Here is an 18,012-nt window from a genome sequence, read left to right on the forward strand (position 1 = left end):
CCTTGGGTGTCCCCTTCCACCTCTACCGTTCTATGATTCTTTGATCTCAGAAGAGGGTAGACTCTCCTTCATTGGAGGTTTTCAGGGTTTATTTAGCTCAGGTCCCTGCATTCCCGATTAATATTCTACAGCCTTTTAAGTGTGTCTGTGGGAAGGAGGGGATTGTTTTGTATGTGTGTGCTTGTTTGGCTTTTTTAACTTATTTTCATGTTTTTGTTTTATTTATTTTTCATGTTTTTATCCTGTATTTTATTCTGTGGACTGCCCTGAGATCTTAGGATGAAAGGAGGTTTATAAATGTAATAAACAAACAAGCAGATTTACAGAGAGCTGGATTAGATGATTCTTGGGGTCTCTTTCAACTCTACAGTTCTATGTTTGGCTAATAATAATAATAATAATAACCCCAGCCCCCAAGCATGCACGAAGTTGTTTGGGCTGAGCGATGCCAATTTCCAAAAGGGACAATTGTACTGAGAGCTGAGATCTCTCTTCTTCTCTCTGTCCGCCTTGAATATTTATAGCTATTTGGGGCTAAATCCAGAGTTCTCTCTCTCTCTCTGGGTTATGGATGGAAAAGAGGAATGGGCTCCCCCCCCCCCAACTGCTCCCTCGCCTAACAAATCCATGCACAAAGTTCCTTTTTTCTCCAGGACAAAAACGTCTCCGCCGTGGAAAGCATTAATGTACCCATTATCCCTCCCCAAGGGCGCAAAGGATTTGAGCGTGCGGGAGAGGGAGCGTGTGTGGGAAAGCCGGAGGACAATGTGGGGAGATGGCCAGGGCTGTGGTGGGTGGAGGAGGCAGCTATTGTGTCTGGCTGGGAAAGGGGCAAGACCCACCTCGAGGCCCCCAGAGAATGAGATCATTGTGTCTCCGCATGGAAATCCCCTCCTGCGCCGAAGACTGCGCGTCTGGCACCGGCCTCCCTGGTCCAGCGTCCTGATCTCACCGCGGCTGATCAGATGCCTGGATCGAGCGCAAGAGCAACTGGGATACAGAAGCAGGGAGGCTTCTGCCCAGGGAGGCAGCACAGATTCCACCAGATGTCCAAGAGAACAACTACTACCAGACTTTCAGAAGACACCTGAAGGCAGCCCTCTTTAGGGAAGCTTTTAATGTTTGGTGCATTATTGCATTTTAATATTTTGGTGGAAGCCGCCCAGAGTGGCTGGGGAAGTCCAGCCAGATGGGCGGGGTATAAATAATAATAATTATTATTATTGCTCATGGACATCAAGAGCCACAGCATTCTTGTTTAGATAATCCCGTCCAGAGGTTCAGAAAGTTGGTGCGGGTTCTAATCTGTCGTTAGTCTATCGTTATTCAAACTTTTCTATAGTTTTAGATGGTTGCTAGTTTTTCTTTTATTGCTTTATCTTTTTTTGTAAACAGTTTTGAGGGCTTTTTTTTTACAATTGTAAAATTTATATACCGCTTGGTGATGGTATATAACCTCAAAGCTGTTTACAAAAAATATTACAGCGGGCAAGATTCAAGATACAGGCAGTGGAAGGAAAATGACAGAATAATTGTAACAGGATTTTTTTTTACAGATAGGTAGCCGTGTTGGTCTGCCATAGTCTAACAAAAAAAATTCCTTCCAGTAGCACCTTAAAGACCAACTAAGTCAGTTCTTGGTATGAGCTTTCGTGTGCATGCACACTTCTTCAGATACACTCAGATTTTTTTTGTAATAGATAAAGATATAATGCAGTAGAAAAGGTTTGTGGAAGTGAGAGTGGGAAGTCAGCTTGCGAAATAATGTAATTATTTGATTTGAAGGTTATTGTGAAAACTTTTGGGGGGGAAATAAAAAATTATACGACAAAAAAACTGCTCACAAAAAAGAAGGCTTTTTGACTGCAGTTAAGTTATGTAGGCTGAGGAGGACATTAAAGCACAATCCAGTTGCCACTGCAGCTGCATGTTGCAGCATGTGCAGCACTTCAGGTCATAGCTCAGTCGGCTAGCTGCATCCTCCTCCACTTGCGCTGCCCCGTTCTCTCCCCCCCCCACCCACTTTTCTGTCCATGTTCCCCAGCAGTGAACCCTTCTGAGTTTCTTTCTCTCTCCAGTGGGTTGGAGATGGAGAGGAGATAGGAGAGCCATCTTCCAATATCTCAAGGGCTGTCCCATGGAAGAGGGAGCAAGCATGTTTTCTCCTGCTCTGGAGGGTAGGACTCGAACCCGTGGCTCCCAGTTACAAGAAAGGAGATTCCGACTACACACCAGGAAGAACTTCCAGCAGTGGGAACTGTCCAGCAGTGGAGCAGTCTCTCTTGGAAGGTCGTGGACTCTCCTTCCTTGGAGGTTTTTAAGCAGAGGTCTAAACAGGCCATCTGTCCTGGGTGCTTTAGCTGAGATTCCTGCATTGCAGGGGGTTGCTCTAGATGGCCCTTGGGGTCCCTTCCAACTCCACAATGCTATGATTCTACAAAACAGGAACCTCAGAATTGCCTGCTGAATCAGGCCAGTGGCCTGTTTAGTCCATCCACCTGTTTAGTCCACCACCAGCCAGATGCCTCAGGGGGAAACTGCAGTTTCCGGCCTCTGGTACTCAGAAACACCGCTGCCTCCATCCCAGCCAATAGTCTTCTCCTCTGTTTCCAACATACTTTTAAATCCATCCAGGTTGGGACCACCCTGGCCTCCTGCATGGGCTGCCTGAATAAGTCCTTTTCCAATAAGTCCTTTTCGTGGGCACAGGATGCCCGTGAGTTCTAGCACGACATGAGAGGAAGAAAACTTTTCTTTCCCACTTTCTCCCGGCCACTCAGCGTTTGAGGAACTTCTGCCACAGCATCCCCTCCTTCTCACCTTTTCTCTAAACCAAAAGTTCCCAAACGCTGCAACCTTTCCTCACAGGCAAGTCGCTCCATCCCCTCAATAGTCTTCCTGGCCCTTTTGTGTGTCCCCCCCCCCCTTTTAAAAAAATAGTTTTCATTGAAGATTTTCTTGTGTTACAAAATAAACAAGGATATATACATATAGCATCTCCACTTTTGATTCATAGTAGCCTGGAATTGTGGAGTTGGCAGGGACCCCGAGGGTCATCTAGTCCAACCCCCTGCAATAAAGGAGTAGGCAACTGTCCCAGACGGGGATCAGAGCTGCAACCGTGGTGTTGTCAGCACCACTCTCTAACCAGCTGAGCTCTCCAGAGTCTTTTTCACAGTTTTCTACAGTTTGTTAATGTGAAGAAGAAGAAGAAGAAGAAGAAATTTTATTTATACCCCACCCTCCCTAGCTAGAGCCGGGCTCAGGGTGGCTAACACCAGTAAAATTACAGTAAAAACATGATGGGGGGGGGGACCAATTTAAAATACAGGTTAAAATATAATTTAAAATGCAGCCTCATTTTAATAGCAGCCCATAGATCAAAACCCTAAGGGGAGGGAAACATAAGGGTCAGACGGAGTCCAAACCAAAGGCCAGGCGGAACAGCTCCGTCCTGCAGGCCCTGCGGAAAGATGACAAGTCCTGCAGGGCCCTGGTCTCTTGTGACAGAGCGTTCCACCAAGTCGGGGCCAGTATTGAAAAGGCCCTGGCCCTAGCTGAGATATTAATGTAATGGACATCGTACAGTTGGGGGGAAAGAAAGGGGGAAAGGGGGGGGGAATGGGAGTATTGTTCTTTCATTCTACTGCATAGAGTTAGGGTGGGGATTTGTGTCTGCATCACATATTTCTATATTTATTTGTCTTCATTGGCCTTGCGAGAGATTGGAAGCTCCAGAGCTTGGTGGGTTGTGTTCAGTTAGTTGCTGTGTGGCTTGTTTGCCTGTGGGTGGGAGGGTCAGGTTAGCCATACTGAGTTGTGAGCTGTTTTGTCCTGTTGTACCGTGTATATGAAAAAGGAGAGCTACACCGCCTTTGCTTGTCCCTGTGCTAGTTTAAGTTTGTTGGCTAACTTCTCTAGCAGGGCAGTTTCCCGTACATTTTGGTACCACTGGTCCTGATAGGTTCTTCCAGTGTCCAGTTACCATACTTCTAGCTGGTGAGAGTAAGCGAGTTATGAGTTCCTTGTCATGTTGTTGTTGTTGTTGTTGTTGTTGTTGTTGTTATATTTTATTTATACCCCGCCCATCTGGCTGGTTTTCCCAAGCCACTCTGGGCTCCCAACAGAACACGAAAAAAAAGAATAAAACTTCAAAATTAAGAACTTCCCTAAACAGTGCATGCACATGGTTGTCCTAGGAGATATTTAATAGGGTTCGTCCCTATTTTCACTGGAGAAATGTTGGAGGGCATGCTAGTTCTGTACTTGCTTCTATTACCTGTTTTGCTATTTTGGAGATTTTCTGCAGTAATAACAAGGCTTTTGCAGGCTTGGAATGGCCGTCCTCGTTTGCTTTTACTTCTCCTGCTTCTAAATTTTCAGGCCAGGAGGTAGTGCTTGCTGAAGCCCAGACACGCACTGAGCATGTGTGCATGTGCTGGGGGGGGGGGTGGAGCAGAGGAGCTGGTGTAGAGTCCATAAATATTATATTGCAACTTCTCTGCATTTTAAGAACTCGTCTCGGTTAATGGCCGGGTTAGACAAAGACTGCATTGAACTGTCAACTCACGGCTAGACACCCCAGCTGTTGTGAATGGGCACGCGGACTGTGGGGCGGGGGGAGATGGGGCACGATAAAAAGGGCCCCAGCGTTCAAGGTCAGAGGTAACTCCACCCTCCCCTCCCCTCGCCCCCACCAGGCATGAATTATTCAAACTGTCCTCTCCAGGGCTGTAAAACGAATAAAGTTAACTTAATAGTTGTGTAGTGCTTTGGGGGGAAAGAGATGCAGGTTTGACCCGTATCGGAAAAAGAAAAAATGCCATCAGCAGCAATATTCGTTTATTTTAGTAATGTAAACTGCCATTTCTAACCGGTGTGCAAGAAGAACATGAGAGCATAAGGATCAGGCCTAGGACTCATCCTGTTCCCATAGTGGCTATGAACCCAGGGCTCCAGATAGACTGCCTCTGAACCTGGGGGTTCCATAGGAACCTAAGAAGAGACTTGCTACTGGATCAGACCCAGGACCCGTCAAATCCAGCATCCTGGTCTCACAGCGGCCCACCAGATGCCCCAAAAGGGAATCGAACACAAGAGCAACTCTCTCCCCACTGCAGTTTCCAGAAACCCCTATTCCAGAAAGCCACTGACAGACTTTTCCTCCTCCATGACTTTATCCAGTCCTCTTTTAAAGCCATCCAAGTTGGTGCCATCCCTGCAGGGAGTTGCACAGTTCAATAATGTGTTGCGTGATGTGATGTGTTGATTCTTCCAATGTACAACTTCAAATACCGGCGGCCCCTGTCGTTCCCTGATTTTGGGGGGGTCCCTGCCCCCCTCAGTTCCCTAAGCTCATCCCCAGTGCCCGCTACCCTTTAAAAAAACAAAATTCAGAAGCAATGAATTTTGAAGAGAAAAATTCATTGCACATTTGCTCAGAATCCAGTTGAAACTGCTTTAACTGGCTAGCTCAGGTGGTAGAGCATGACACTCTTGATCTCAGGGTCGTGGGTTTGAGCTCCATGTTGGGCCAAAGATTCCTACATTGCAGGGGGTTGGGCTAGATGACCCCTGGGGTCCCTACAACTCTATGATTAATTCACCCAGACTTGATCCAGTGAGCCCAGCTTCTCAAAGTCTGAAAATCATTTACACTTCTGGTGCCCCCATCCCATTGCCCCATTGCCATTGCCTCTTCGCGTCTCCCTTAGAGATCCAGAGACACTCCCTCTCTGACACGCATCTCTTAGAAAAGCATTAAAAAACACAGGAAACTGTCTTATAATTTCTTGGTGCAATTCAGGGAAGTGGAGCTGTTCATTAAGGTACCCTTGCAATAATCCTGGTGAGTCTCTGAGTGAGTGTGCAGGAACTCCTGCAGGAAATCTAAAACCTGCAGCTGTTGCTCCACCCACTTTGTTCTGGCCCCGCCCACTACCAGCCTGCAGCTCCGCCCACTTTTGTTCTGGCCCCGCCCGCTACCAGCCTGCAGCCTTCCGATGTCGTCTAAAGGTTGTCTCGTTACTTATCTTGGCTCGGGAGTCGCATAGCTCCAGACCCTCCAACATTTATCTGACGAAAATAGGGACATCCTAAGGAAAAGTGGGACATTCTGGGATCAAATCAGAAACTGGGATGGCTTCTGTAAATCCTGGGCTGTGCCTGGAAAATGGGGGCACTTGGAGGGCCTGTTTTAAGAGGGTAGGGGGCACTGGGTATGTGCTTATGGAGCCAAGGGGGCAGTGGGCTGAAAAAGTCTGGGAGCCACTAATTGAGCCCCAGTCCTTCCTGTCTGTCTCCTGGAGGATCTCCCCCCTTGGCTACGGTTATTGCGTCTGCCTGCCCCACTCCCCCAGGCGACGAAGAGCCCCTTGGGGACAGCGGCATGTCGAGACGGCAGACATCTCTCTTCCTCCTTGGCATAAATGGGCTGTGTGTCGGGGGAGATGCGCAGGGCCCACACGCCCTGAATCCTTGCCGCCCGGGTCCTGTGTCCTTTGGATGCACGTCTGAGGGGGGGAGGCGGGAGAGAGCTAATTGACATCAGTGCCTGGGAGCAGATGGGGTGTCCACCTGCTGGAGAAATGCAAATGATGTCTGGACGGGGTCAAGCGAGGGAGGGGGAGGAGCAAGGAGGAAGATCCACCGGCAAACAGAAGGAAAGCCGGATCAGGCCCTGTCTCGGGCGAAGAGAGCCTGTGTCTGTGAATCTGCCAGGAGCAGAGAGGAGGGAATTCTCTGCATATAGCTCTGTTTCTTTTGAAGCAGGGGGTTGGACTAGATGGCCATCAGGGTCCCTTCCAACTCTGATTCACCTTGAACGTAAACAAGTAGTGATGTAATAGAAATAAGACAGATGCAAAAGTCAGGAGCCGGCGCCTCTCTCTGCAAGACTCCAGGGGGTTCCAGGCACCCACCCAGGGTCTGTGGTCCTTTGAGGAATTGAGACACAGCAGAAACCATCATAGCTTTAAGAAATATGGTTTAGTCCCCTATTTACACCTTCAGTCTGCCTGGAGGGAGTCCTGATCTTACAGCATGGTCATTTCAAGGGGGGCTTTTGCAGCTCTCCCAGCCAGCCTTCAGCCAGCCTGCCCAAGATGGATCCCATCCTTCTCTCCCTTTCTTCTTCCCAGCACACCTTGCTTAAAACCCCTCTCCTTTCCTGCCACTTCACAGCCAGTTACCCTGCAGCCTTCCAAACCGCCAGTCTCAGGGCAAGGAGGGAGGACAGTTGACCTCAATGGCCCTCTATTTCTTCCTAAGTGGCCCTAGCGTGGCCAGGTCCTTTTGCGTAGGCTAGTCCAGGAATTCCGCTGCAGCTTGTATTTCTCCCTCCACATCCCAAATAATCAGGATCTGGACTCCCTCCATGTAGACTGAAGGTGCAAATAGGCAAATAAACCATTTCGTAAAGCTACAACGGTCTCTGCCGTGTCTCAATTCTGCAAAGGAAGACAGACCCGGGGTGAGTGTCTGGAACCCCCGTGGGCTCTTGCCATCGCTCTGCAGAGAGAGGGGCAGGCACCCAACTTTCGTAGCAATATTCTGGTTACAATATTGTACACAGATAAATAATAAAACATGACATGACTAACAGAAAATGGGTCGCCAAGGGTGTAAAAGACTATGTTTTTATTATGTTTCTACATGTGCTTGAAGCCGCCCAGAGTAGTTGGGGAACATTATTATTATTATTATTATTATTATTAAGCATATTATTTTACAGTACATAATAAGAAGATAACAGTAAACCAGGATAAGGAGTTCTTCAATAAATTGACGTATAAAACAGAGTAATCGGCTTGAGCTAATGAGCAGCATCTTCTTATCTATTGCAATATATGTTGTACGTATTTCTCATCCTTGTCTTGCTCCATTTGTGCATTTAATAAAACCACACCATGCAGTGCAAAAAGTGCCTTGCTGCTTCTCGCCCTTTGCCACCTCCAATTTTGTGACAGCTTTCTCAGAATGGCTGTTTGCCAGATGATATTATACCAGTGATCAATATGAATTAATTGCAAGGTTTTCTGAGTTCTGGCTACTACTGTTCTGTCCACTGTTAATAAACGCGTTGTTAATTTATTACTTCTGAAGTAAATTAAGTAAATGCTGGGGGTATATAATTCAATGTAGGGCATGTGGATAATGTCATTCTCTTGTTTTGTCACTAGGTGGCGCTGTTCTGAGTCGGTTGTTTCCTTCTGGTGCTTAAGAGAGAGAATAGTTTTCATTCCTGGGTTGCTGCGTGTCCTCTGAGCCTTCCCTGCTAATAGGTGAGGGGGCCTGGAATCCACAATCACATTTAGAGTGCAATGATACCACTTTGGACAGTAGTGTCTTCCCCACCATCCCCCCCCCAAATGATGGGAGATGTAGAATCAAAGAATCATAGAGCTGTTGAGTTGGAAGGGATCCAAAAGGACATCTAGTCCAACCCCCTGGAGTTTGTTAAGGATGCTGAGTGTTGCTAAGGGACCCTTATGTTCCCAAAGCTACAATCTCCAGAACAGTTTAGCAATCTATGCCTCTTCATGGGACCTCTGGGAACTGTAACTTATGGGGCGGGAAATAAGGGTTTCTTGTCAACCTTAACTACAGTTCCCAGAATTCTTCCTTGTTGCTCCAGATGACTAGAAGTGAGGGTTGGAGACCCGCGAGATTTTTCTGCCACTGGCACCCAAATGTCCTCATCTCTCCCTCCGTCCTCTGCCTTCCCTCCTGCGCTCACCCCAACCCTTGCATGAGCCTTTTGGCGAAGACAAACCCCCCACCCACCCACCCACCCAAGTATTCTGCCAGCCAAGCGATTTCTGTGTACTCAAGAAACGCTCCTTTTAGCCTTACTGACCTCCCGGGCACCTGCGACGGGCGAAAAGCACATTTCTTAAGTGACAATTTCCCATCACTAAATTAAGAGGGAGAGTCGTTTTCCGTCACCGGCCCAAAGGTTCTGAGCTAGGCATAAAATGTGTCATTAGCAAACGTGGGCGGGGGGGGGAATGCTCTCAATTGGGGGTCGAGGTGGGGAGATGAGAATTGCGCTTTTGCACCTGATACTGCGGGTCGATACTATTTGCTCAGAAACTTGCACTGACGCAAGGTGGGGGGGTGATATTTTAAAGCAGGCCTTAACGTACTTCCTGACCCCCTCCCCAGAAAAAAACCTAATCCCCCCCCCCGAATTAAAATTGAAGACATATCAGTGTCGCTGAATGTCTGTGATGATGCCAAGATATATTGTCAAAAGAACCGTCCTGATCTTGGCAGTTCAAGTAGTGATTGCAACTTGGCGGAAAACAGCCCCAAATCTTACATTGGTTGCTTGAGAATGCCACTCACTCTGAAATAATGGCCTACCACTCCTTTTCAGGAAAAAAATACTCAGCCCCCCCCCCCCCGCCCCGGAAATCTATCTTCTCCAAGCGAACAAAGAGTAAGATGCAGGGGCAAATTTGCATTCTTGTATGCATCTATATTTCTACAACACAGTAAAGAAAGATGTTGTAAACAAGACAGCTTGAGGTTGCTGCAGCTTCATTAACAACAGATGAAACATGTGCGATTTTTTAAAAATCATTGTTATTAAATATGTTCTTGGTTTACGAAAGCACAAGCCTTGTCTCTTTTTTCATGTTGAAAAGTCTTTTCTACAGATCAGTTACACTTGTTATGAGACATTAGTGGAGAGTACAGTATAAGGCGGGGAAGAAGAGGAGGGGTGGTGGTGGTGAAACTTACTGTAAATAATAATAATAATAATAATAATAATAATAATAATAATAATAAAAAAAAGACTGCCCCAGGGGGTGATCCTGCTCACTTTGGGACCCACTGGATGAGATGATCTCCCCAAGGTCTCCTCCAAGCCTTCACCAAGATTTAGAGGGGCCTGGGAAACAGCAGCCTCAGGAGGCCCCTTTAACAGGAAGATGCAAAGCTGGGAATTGTCTCGTTCTTCATTCGGGGTGTGGGGATGGGGCATCCCGTGGAAAACGCAGGACAGCGGCATGCTATGGAAGGGGAGCCTTGCCAATCTGAGGCTAGCAAAGGACACAAGGAAGTCCACCACTCTGTCACTAACCCCTCTCTCTTCCTCAAACGCAGGTGGCGAGAGCAAAATAGCCAGCGACTCTCGACTGCAAAGCTCTCTCCAATATTTGGCTGGACGGCGTGTCCTTTCCAGACTCGTGTTTCTCACAGGAATTGGTTCTCGAATTTTAGCTGGAGATGGGAGTAAGAAATCGAAGAGGTCTTCGCCATCGCCATCCCCATCGAAAGCGGACATCCCAGCTTGCATTGCGGCAGGCGTGGGGTGACTTTTCCTGCCCAAGGGAAGCATCCCTTTGGAGGGAATTTTTGGGGGACCACATGTTAGCAAAGATTGGGCGAAGCAATGGGTGCAGATCTCACCTGAGTTCCGGCTGAAAAAATGCCCTGCAAAACACATAATAAAAATAATCATAGAATCATAGAGAGTTGGAAGGGATCCTGCTGGTTATCTAGTCCAACCCCCTGCAAGGCAGGAATATTTTGTGTGGAGTGCCCTACCTGGGTGGATGGAGCAGCCAAGTAATTTTGTTGTCCCCGAGAGGGGGCAATGACAATAAAGATATTATTATTATTATTATATTATTATTATTATTATATTCAACCTGCAAGCTGCGTATTATTCACACAATGCATTAACCATCCTGAATTAAAACATAGTAAAAATAAAAATAAAACATAATAAAAACAATTAACAATACACACTAATAAACAATAGACTCTTCAACAAAAGCTCCTAAGCATACAAAATCCAAAAGTCCAAATTGGCATATAACATTTAACAACAACCTGCTGGTTGGGTTGAGCAAGAGAAAAGCCTGCTATTTCCCCAACCTTTCCTGTAACATCGTCTCCCGGAACCAGGCGGGGACTGAAAAGGGAAGAGCAGAAGCAGCTTCCACGCAGGCGCAGTCTCCAGCTGTCGGAGGAAGGTACATAAGCTGGCGGAGAGGGTGGTCCCCAGTTGATGCAGCTGCTCCATAGAGTGTGGACCTGGCTGCTGAGATTGGTGTGCAAAGGGATCTGGAATTGTGGAAGAGACTGCCTTATCTTTGACAATAAAGAGCGAACTCTTTGCCGTGCACATTCCTTTGCCTTGACAGGCCTTGGCCTCGTTTCAACCCTCTTGCATTCAGAATGCACATTAAATAGCACACGCCATTGTCCTTTGCATCCCACACCAAATTCAAGGACATTTCGATAGCAGCAGAGAACACTGGAAATTTGGAGAGGAGTGGTCTGGAAACCGAGCCTGGAAAGAGGAGACTGAGAGGAGATAGGAGAGCCCTCTTCAAATATCTAAGGGGCTGTCCCATGGAAGAGAGAACAAGCTTGTTTTCTCCTGCTCTGGAGGGCAGGACTTGAACCCATGGCTTCAAGTTACAAGAAGGGAGATTCCGACTAAACATCAGGAAGAACTTTCTGACAAGAAGAGCTGTTTGAAAGTGGGATGGGCTCCCTTGGGAGGCAGTGGACTCTCCTTTTGAGGTTTTCAAGCAGAGATGGGATGGCTGTGTGTCCTGGATGCTTTAGCTGAGATTCCTGCATTGCAGGGGGTTGGACTAGTTGACCCTCAAGGTCCCTGTCAACTCTACAATTCTATGGTGGTTGGTGGCTTCCCAACTGCTAGCCAATAGGTGCTTGTGCGCGATTTGCAGACATCCTGAACCTTATCTCACAAAAGATGCACTAGCATTTGGGAAACAATAGGCAAAGACAGAGATGGATTCTAGCCAATCAGTGCCTTAGGACAGTTTGGGTGACTTGTGCCTTACTTAGTTCACTTGAACAGATGGTCTTTGTCCACCCTAAATCTCCCAACTATTCAATTCAATCTTCTGAAATATTCAGCTTTCTGGAAACTGAAACCCAGGAATTGGAGGGGGGTGCTTTGCATTGGCGTCTTCACAGATACTGTCAACAGGAGTCTGCCAAAACTAGCGTTTTGTTGTTCAAGCCAAGCCATTCTTTGCGGTGTCGTCAGGACTGGACTTTGGGCAGGAGCTGAGCAAGCGCATCATGGCTGAATTACCACACGGGGATGGAAATGCCTTAATAAATATGGTTTTTTCCTCCTCCCTCCTCTGCCTTCTTTCCTCACGTGCCATGAGCCTGGTTTTTGTAACAGGAATTACACTGGCGGAGTCAGCACAGGCAAAAGGAAGGAATTCTTTGTGCAGCTCAGTGTGTGTGTGTGTGTGTCTATTTCTTTGTTGAAAAATAAAAAGTCCAAAAGTACAAGTGCGCAGACACGAGAAAGAAGACACAAAAACGACATAAAAAATGAAACATGAAATAGTATCCATGTACAAAACAAAACATAACAATAACAAAAATGTGTACATTACAGAAGGGGAGGGGCTTGCTATTATAATTAACCAGACCTTAACGTAATACGGAGTTTATAAAAACTGATTCCAAATATCGCTGAATTTAACCATGGCAGGTCTGCATTTCTACACAACATGTTCATGTGCAGCGAATCATGTGCACAAATCATCAATCCAATCCTTACAGGCAGCTGCATTTTAATTTTTCCAGTTCATCAATATCAGTCTTTTTGCTGTCCTAAGGGCATGGAGAGTTCATTGATAGTGTCCCTTTGTTAGATTCCATGTCTTGGGTATATAATTCAAAAGGATATTTTCCTTTGCAAATTTAAGATTGTTCCATTCTGTTGATTGCCTTTATTACCTTCTGCTAGAAACTTTTCAGTGTAGGACATGGTACGAACATATGTGCAGAGTTAGAACGATGGAACTCCCTGCCACAAGAGGTAGCGCTGGCCACTGACTCGGGTGGCTTTAAAATGAGTTTGGACAAATTCGAGGGCGAGGGAGCAGGATAAGGCTACGGAAGGCTACTCAGCCATGCTCTACCTCTGAATACCAGGCGCTGTCAATTTCAAGCAGGGAGAAATGATTTTGGACTCAGGTTCTGCTTGCAAACTTCCCATTGGGGTGCACGCTGAGAGAAGAGGTTGCTGGACTCGATGGGCCATGGGTTGTTTGTCAGCGGGACAGTCCCTCGCGAGGTGGGGGACTCTCCTTCCCTGGGGGTGTTTTAGCAGGGGTTGGATCTGTGCTTTAGCTGAGATCCCTGCATTGCAGGGGGTTGGGCTGGATGACCTTCATGGTCCCTTCCAGCTCTACAATGCTGTGGTCCAGCAGGTTTTTCTGGCGCTCAGGTGGCAAAACTCGGAGGAGAGCAGCGGCTTCTGCCACGTCTCCCAGCTGGAAACAAGAGCTAATCTCCCGGCCTGACAGCTCCGGCGAGGGCGGGCAGATCTGCGGCGAAGTCCGGCTAAATCCTTAAGTCGCTTGTAAGTTCCCCACCGGAGGGATCTTCTATGGCTGGCTGCTCATTTGCTGGGTGGTCTGTGGACAGAGTTAACGGCGGATTAAGCCCAGGGATGGGGCCCTTTTGTGTCTGCCCAGCCAGGCAAAAGAGAAAAAGTTGTACCCTCTCCCCAACGCCGTCCTCCTCGCTCCCTCTTCCACCATCCCCTGGAAACACAGGCATCGTAGGGTCGTAGAGTTGCGAGGGACCCCTAAGGCTCATCTAGACCAACTAGAGCATCCCTGGCAGCCACCCGACCTCTGAGGAAGGAGAGTCCATCACCTCCCAGGGGAATCCGTTCTATGACCAAACAACTCAAAACTCTTCCTAAAGTTTAGTCTGGGCGCTCCTTTCTTGTGACTTGACTCCATTGGTTCAGGTCCTGCCTCTGGGAAGTCAACAAGGAAACAGCCCTCGTTTCCGGGATACAGTGTGGTAGACTGCCTTGGGCTAGGGAGGCTCCATCTAGGTCAAAAGGCAAAGAGCTGCTGACAGACCTTTCCAAATGTGTAAGGCCTTGCCTGGGGGGGGGGGGCGATGGGACATTGTGGGGTGGGGAAGGGGGGTGGCAATGGGAGTGCACGAAAAGGGAAAGGGAGGAAAGGAAGAAATGAGATTCCAAAAGGAAACTGAGGCAGGCGGCAGGAGGAAGCCCAGAGGAAAAAGAGGGCAAAGGAAGGAAGGGAAGGAACAAGGGAGGGAGGGAGGGAGGGAGGGAAGGGAAGGGAGGAAGGAAGGAACACCCTCCAACATTTCTCCAATGAAAATAGAGACATCCCATTCTAGAAGAAGAAGAAGAAGAAGAAGAAGAAGAAGAAGAAGAAGAAGAAGAATTTTATTATTCTTTATACCCCGCTCCTCTGACTGGGTTGCCCCAGCCACTCTGGGCGGCTTCCAACATATATAAAAACATAATGGAACATTATTAAAAAAACTTCCCAATGCAGGGCTGCCTTCAGGTGTCTTTTAACAGTTGTCTAGTTCCTGGTCGCCTTAGCTCTGGGGTCACATAACTAATCATACCCTCCAACATTTCTCCGATGAAAATAGGGACGTCCTAAGGAAAAACGGAACATTCCAGGATCAAATCAGAAAGCAGGACAGCTTCTGTAAATCTGGGATGTCCCTGGAAAATAGGGACACTGGGAGGGTCTGGGAAGGAAGGGCAGAAACCAAGAGGGAAACTGAGGCAGAGAAAAGAAAAGGCAGGAACCATGAGAGGAAAAGAATTAAAAGGCTTCTGGTTATGTTTTCTAAATTGCCATTCTTTCACTAAAGTTTTTTCTAACAGAACTCTTTCCTATTTCTTTCTCTCTATTGCTTTGGAAGCTTTCCAAATACCAGCTAGATGGCATTTAATCTGGATATGAAAGAGAGATGGAAAATGCCCATTCCCCCAATAAATGAAACCCCGTGCCCATATTGCGCGCTGTCCCAGATTCCTGTACGAAGAAGGGACCCTCTTCTCGGGGAAAGGCCAAGGGTGGGTGTGTTTGTGTGAGGGGGCCGACAAGGACATGTGCCAGTTTGTTATGCTAAACCCCCAAGGCCCCCATTCATCAGGGCTCTCAGGCGGAGAGGTCTGGAGAGCAAGGAGTTCACAGGCCCTCTGGCATTGTGATGCTAAGTACCTCCTGCCCGCAGACGTGCGCAGGGCCGCACTATGCTCTGCGCCACCACTCTGGGTGGGGAGGGATTCGTGGCCAGCTGCTCCTCAGACCGCAAAACCCTCGCCGGTGATACGGGACAGGCTGGTCTCCTTGCTGTTGCCACACACAACACAACACACACACACACACCCTCCGAGTCTCCAACTGGAGGAATGTCCGAGAGACCCTGGACAAAGGCGCTAGGCCTCCTTTGGGACGCCAGAGCGAAGACCTAACCCAGACTCACAGTGGAGAAGGGGGTCCCCCTTCAGCTAACAGCTGCGGAGGGGAAAATGCAGCTACAAGTCACCCCAACCTGCAAACAGCAAGAGACTCCGGAGGGGGCCAGAGTTCGAATAGAGGTCAGGAGAGACACAGTAGCTTTCGGGTTTATTTACACATCTGTGCAACCCGAGCATAGGGTGGAAGAGCTCCAACTTCCTACCCCAGGAAACACAATCCCACTTCTGACCCCAGTGTTGCACATGGCCCAATCTCTGAACGGTGAGAGATTCCAGGGGGTCTCAGTGCTTACTCAGAGTTTGGTTTCCTTGCAGTGAGGATATATGGTCTTATTTGAGTATATACACAACATAAGCCTAAGATGGAGGGGCTCACATTGGCCTCCCCTCCCAGTGTGGTGTCATCTGCAAATTTGATGCAAGCCTCCTCAATTCCCTGGTCCAAGTAGCTTATGAAGACGTTGAACGCCAACGGGCCCAAAGCAAAATGTTTAACACCAGGGGCGCCGACTTATAAAAAATATTGGGGGGGCCCATACCGGGGTCCTGCCCCGGGAAGTTTTCTAAATTTTAGATGAAAATTAGTGAGTTTTAAAGTTTTTTAAAAGTATTTTAGAGTCATATGATCAACATTAGAACCCCGAAAACTCGACTCTCTATAACTCCACACTCCGGGAAACTCGACAAGCCTGAAACACTTTTTGGCTTTGAAAAAAGAAACAAAACAAAAACACGCACGGTATTTTCGTAAAAAGCTAATTTAATTTACAGTAACAATTATGCTTATAGACTATTACAGAGCAGTGAATATATAGCTCTGAAAAGACTGAAATGATATTTAAATAAATCCTAAACTATCATTAAAAGAATAAAACATAACATATTGCTGTCGCACAGTAATAGCACTTTGATTAATAAGTGAAATAGCTAATTTAAGCTTACTTTGAATAAGGCTGAGGGTTCATTAAATAAATATAATATCTTAAAGTTAATGCTTTAATACAGTTAATAAAGTTAATACAGTATGCCTAATACTGTATGTAAATACTGTAATACTGTATGTAAATAACGGGCTTTAATTGGGTCTTACACCCTAAAAATATTTAAGTATTTGAAAATAACTAATACAGTACTATAGTAATATAGAAATACAGTACTAAACTAGTACTAATATTTCAAAACTGAAAATTTAACATTCTGTATGTATTTAATTCTCTATTTTATAAAGATTTTTAATATCTGACAGTGAGTTTGGAGTAGCCCAATGCAAAAATCCTGAGGATCCATGTGGATCCGTGCTTTGTAACCACGTTTTTGCACCACTGTGACCCTAGGCAACAGTGGGTGCGTGATTTTTTTGGTGCAAGATGTAGCCATGGACATGCTATGTGATCTGATGGTGAATTTGGGGTGACCCAATGCAAAAATCCTGAGGATCCATGTGGATCCGTGCTTTGTAACCACGTTTTTGCACCATTGTGGCCCCAGGCGACAGTGGGTGCGTGATTTTTTTGGTACAGACTGTAGCCATGGACATGTAATGTGATCTGATGGTGAATTTGGGGTGACCCAATGCAAAAATCCTGAGGATCCATGTGGATCCGTGCTTTGTCACCACGTTTTAAATGGGGAGGGAAGGAAAAACACAGAAGGGACAAGAAGCACAAGAGGGGTGTGCGGAGAAGCAGCTGGCTAAGAATGCAGGGGAGGAGTTTAACGGGGTGGGGGGAGGAAAGGAAGGCAAAAGTCCCCCCCCCCAAGCCAGCCCTCTCTCTCTCCCACCTGTGAGTCCCTAGAGCACGGAGAGTAGGAGGTGGTGGGCTGGAGCCTGCACGCAGTGTGACTAGGAAAGAAATAGAAGGAAGGACTCGATCCTTTCCTTAACCCTCTGCTTGCCAGGAGGGCAGGGGATTCCCTGCTCTTTGTTGAGTTTGAGCAAACGCAGCAACAGAAGCGGGTGGGCAGTAAGACCCTGAGGCAGAATGCAGGAAAGCAGCAGCTTCCGCCTTCCCTCCGCCCAACCGATCTTATTTTTGCCTGATTTTTGCCTATTTTTGCCCCTGCGCTCCGGCGAGTCAGCTCCAGGGACCACACATTCGCTCAATAACACGCACAGACATTTCCCCTTACTTTTTAGGAGAAAAAATCTGTGTGTTATAGAGCGAAATTTACGGTAATAATTTTCTTAAATTATTGGGGGGGCAGAGCCCCCCAAACGAATTTTTGAGGGGGCTCGGGCCCCCTCAGGCCCCATGGAGTCGGCGCCTATGTTTAACACGATAACATTAACAGAGCCTGAAAGACAAGAAGATGCCGCAATGAGAAGCCAGCTAGCAGGAGCTGAGCAGAGTTGCAGAATACAAAAAGCTTATAGGCTTCGGTGAATAAATGATATATAAATGTTGTTAAAGAAATAAAGTGAAAATGAAAAAAGAAGAAGGTGGATGTTGAACCGTTTTGCTTCGAGTCTTTTCTTCCTTGGAGGTTTTTAAGCAAAGGTTGGGGGGCCAACTGCCCTGGATGCTTTACCTGAGATTCCTACATTGCAGGGGTTTGGACTGGATGACCCTTGGGGGTCCCTTCCAACTCTGCAAGTCCATGATTCACTCTACCTCCATTACATTCGTCACAGGAATAAAGACATAGGGATTGTCCTTTCACACCATCCTCACCCCACACGGAATTGAAATCTGCGTTTCTTGGGGGGATTGGGGGGGTGGGGGACA

General features: G+C 47.1%; 2 long non-coding RNA genes across 6 annotated transcripts in view; both read left to right on the forward strand.

Annotated features, from left to right (window-relative positions):
* Positions 1-10,381, forward strand: part of LOC310835881 — a 53,397-nt gene extending 43,016 nt beyond the window's left edge. For all 5 annotated transcript variants that reach the window (XR_014559756.1, XR_014559757.1, XR_014559758.1 and 2 more), the window contains 2 exons: positions 8,181-8,282; positions 10,114-10,381. This is a non-coding gene — a long non-coding RNA (uncharacterized lncRNA). The remainder of the gene's footprint in view (positions 1-8,180; positions 8,283-10,113) is intronic.
* Positions 10,382-10,388: 7 nt separating this feature from the next.
* The window catches only part of LOC310835903, a 41,264-nt gene continuing 33,640 nt past the window's right edge, over positions 10,389-18,012 (forward strand). The window contains exons 1-2 of the long non-coding RNA XR_014559781.1: positions 10,389-10,543; positions 10,669-13,114. This is a non-coding gene — a long non-coding RNA (uncharacterized lncRNA). The remainder of the gene's footprint in view (positions 10,544-10,668; positions 13,115-18,012) is intronic.

The sequence above is a fragment of the Podarcis gaigeae genome (assembly GCF_964106915.1).
Source record: "Podarcis gaigeae genome assembly, chromosome: 18".
In the NCBI taxonomy this organism is placed as follows: Eukaryota; Metazoa; Chordata; class Lepidosauria; order Squamata; family Lacertidae; genus Podarcis; species Podarcis gaigeae.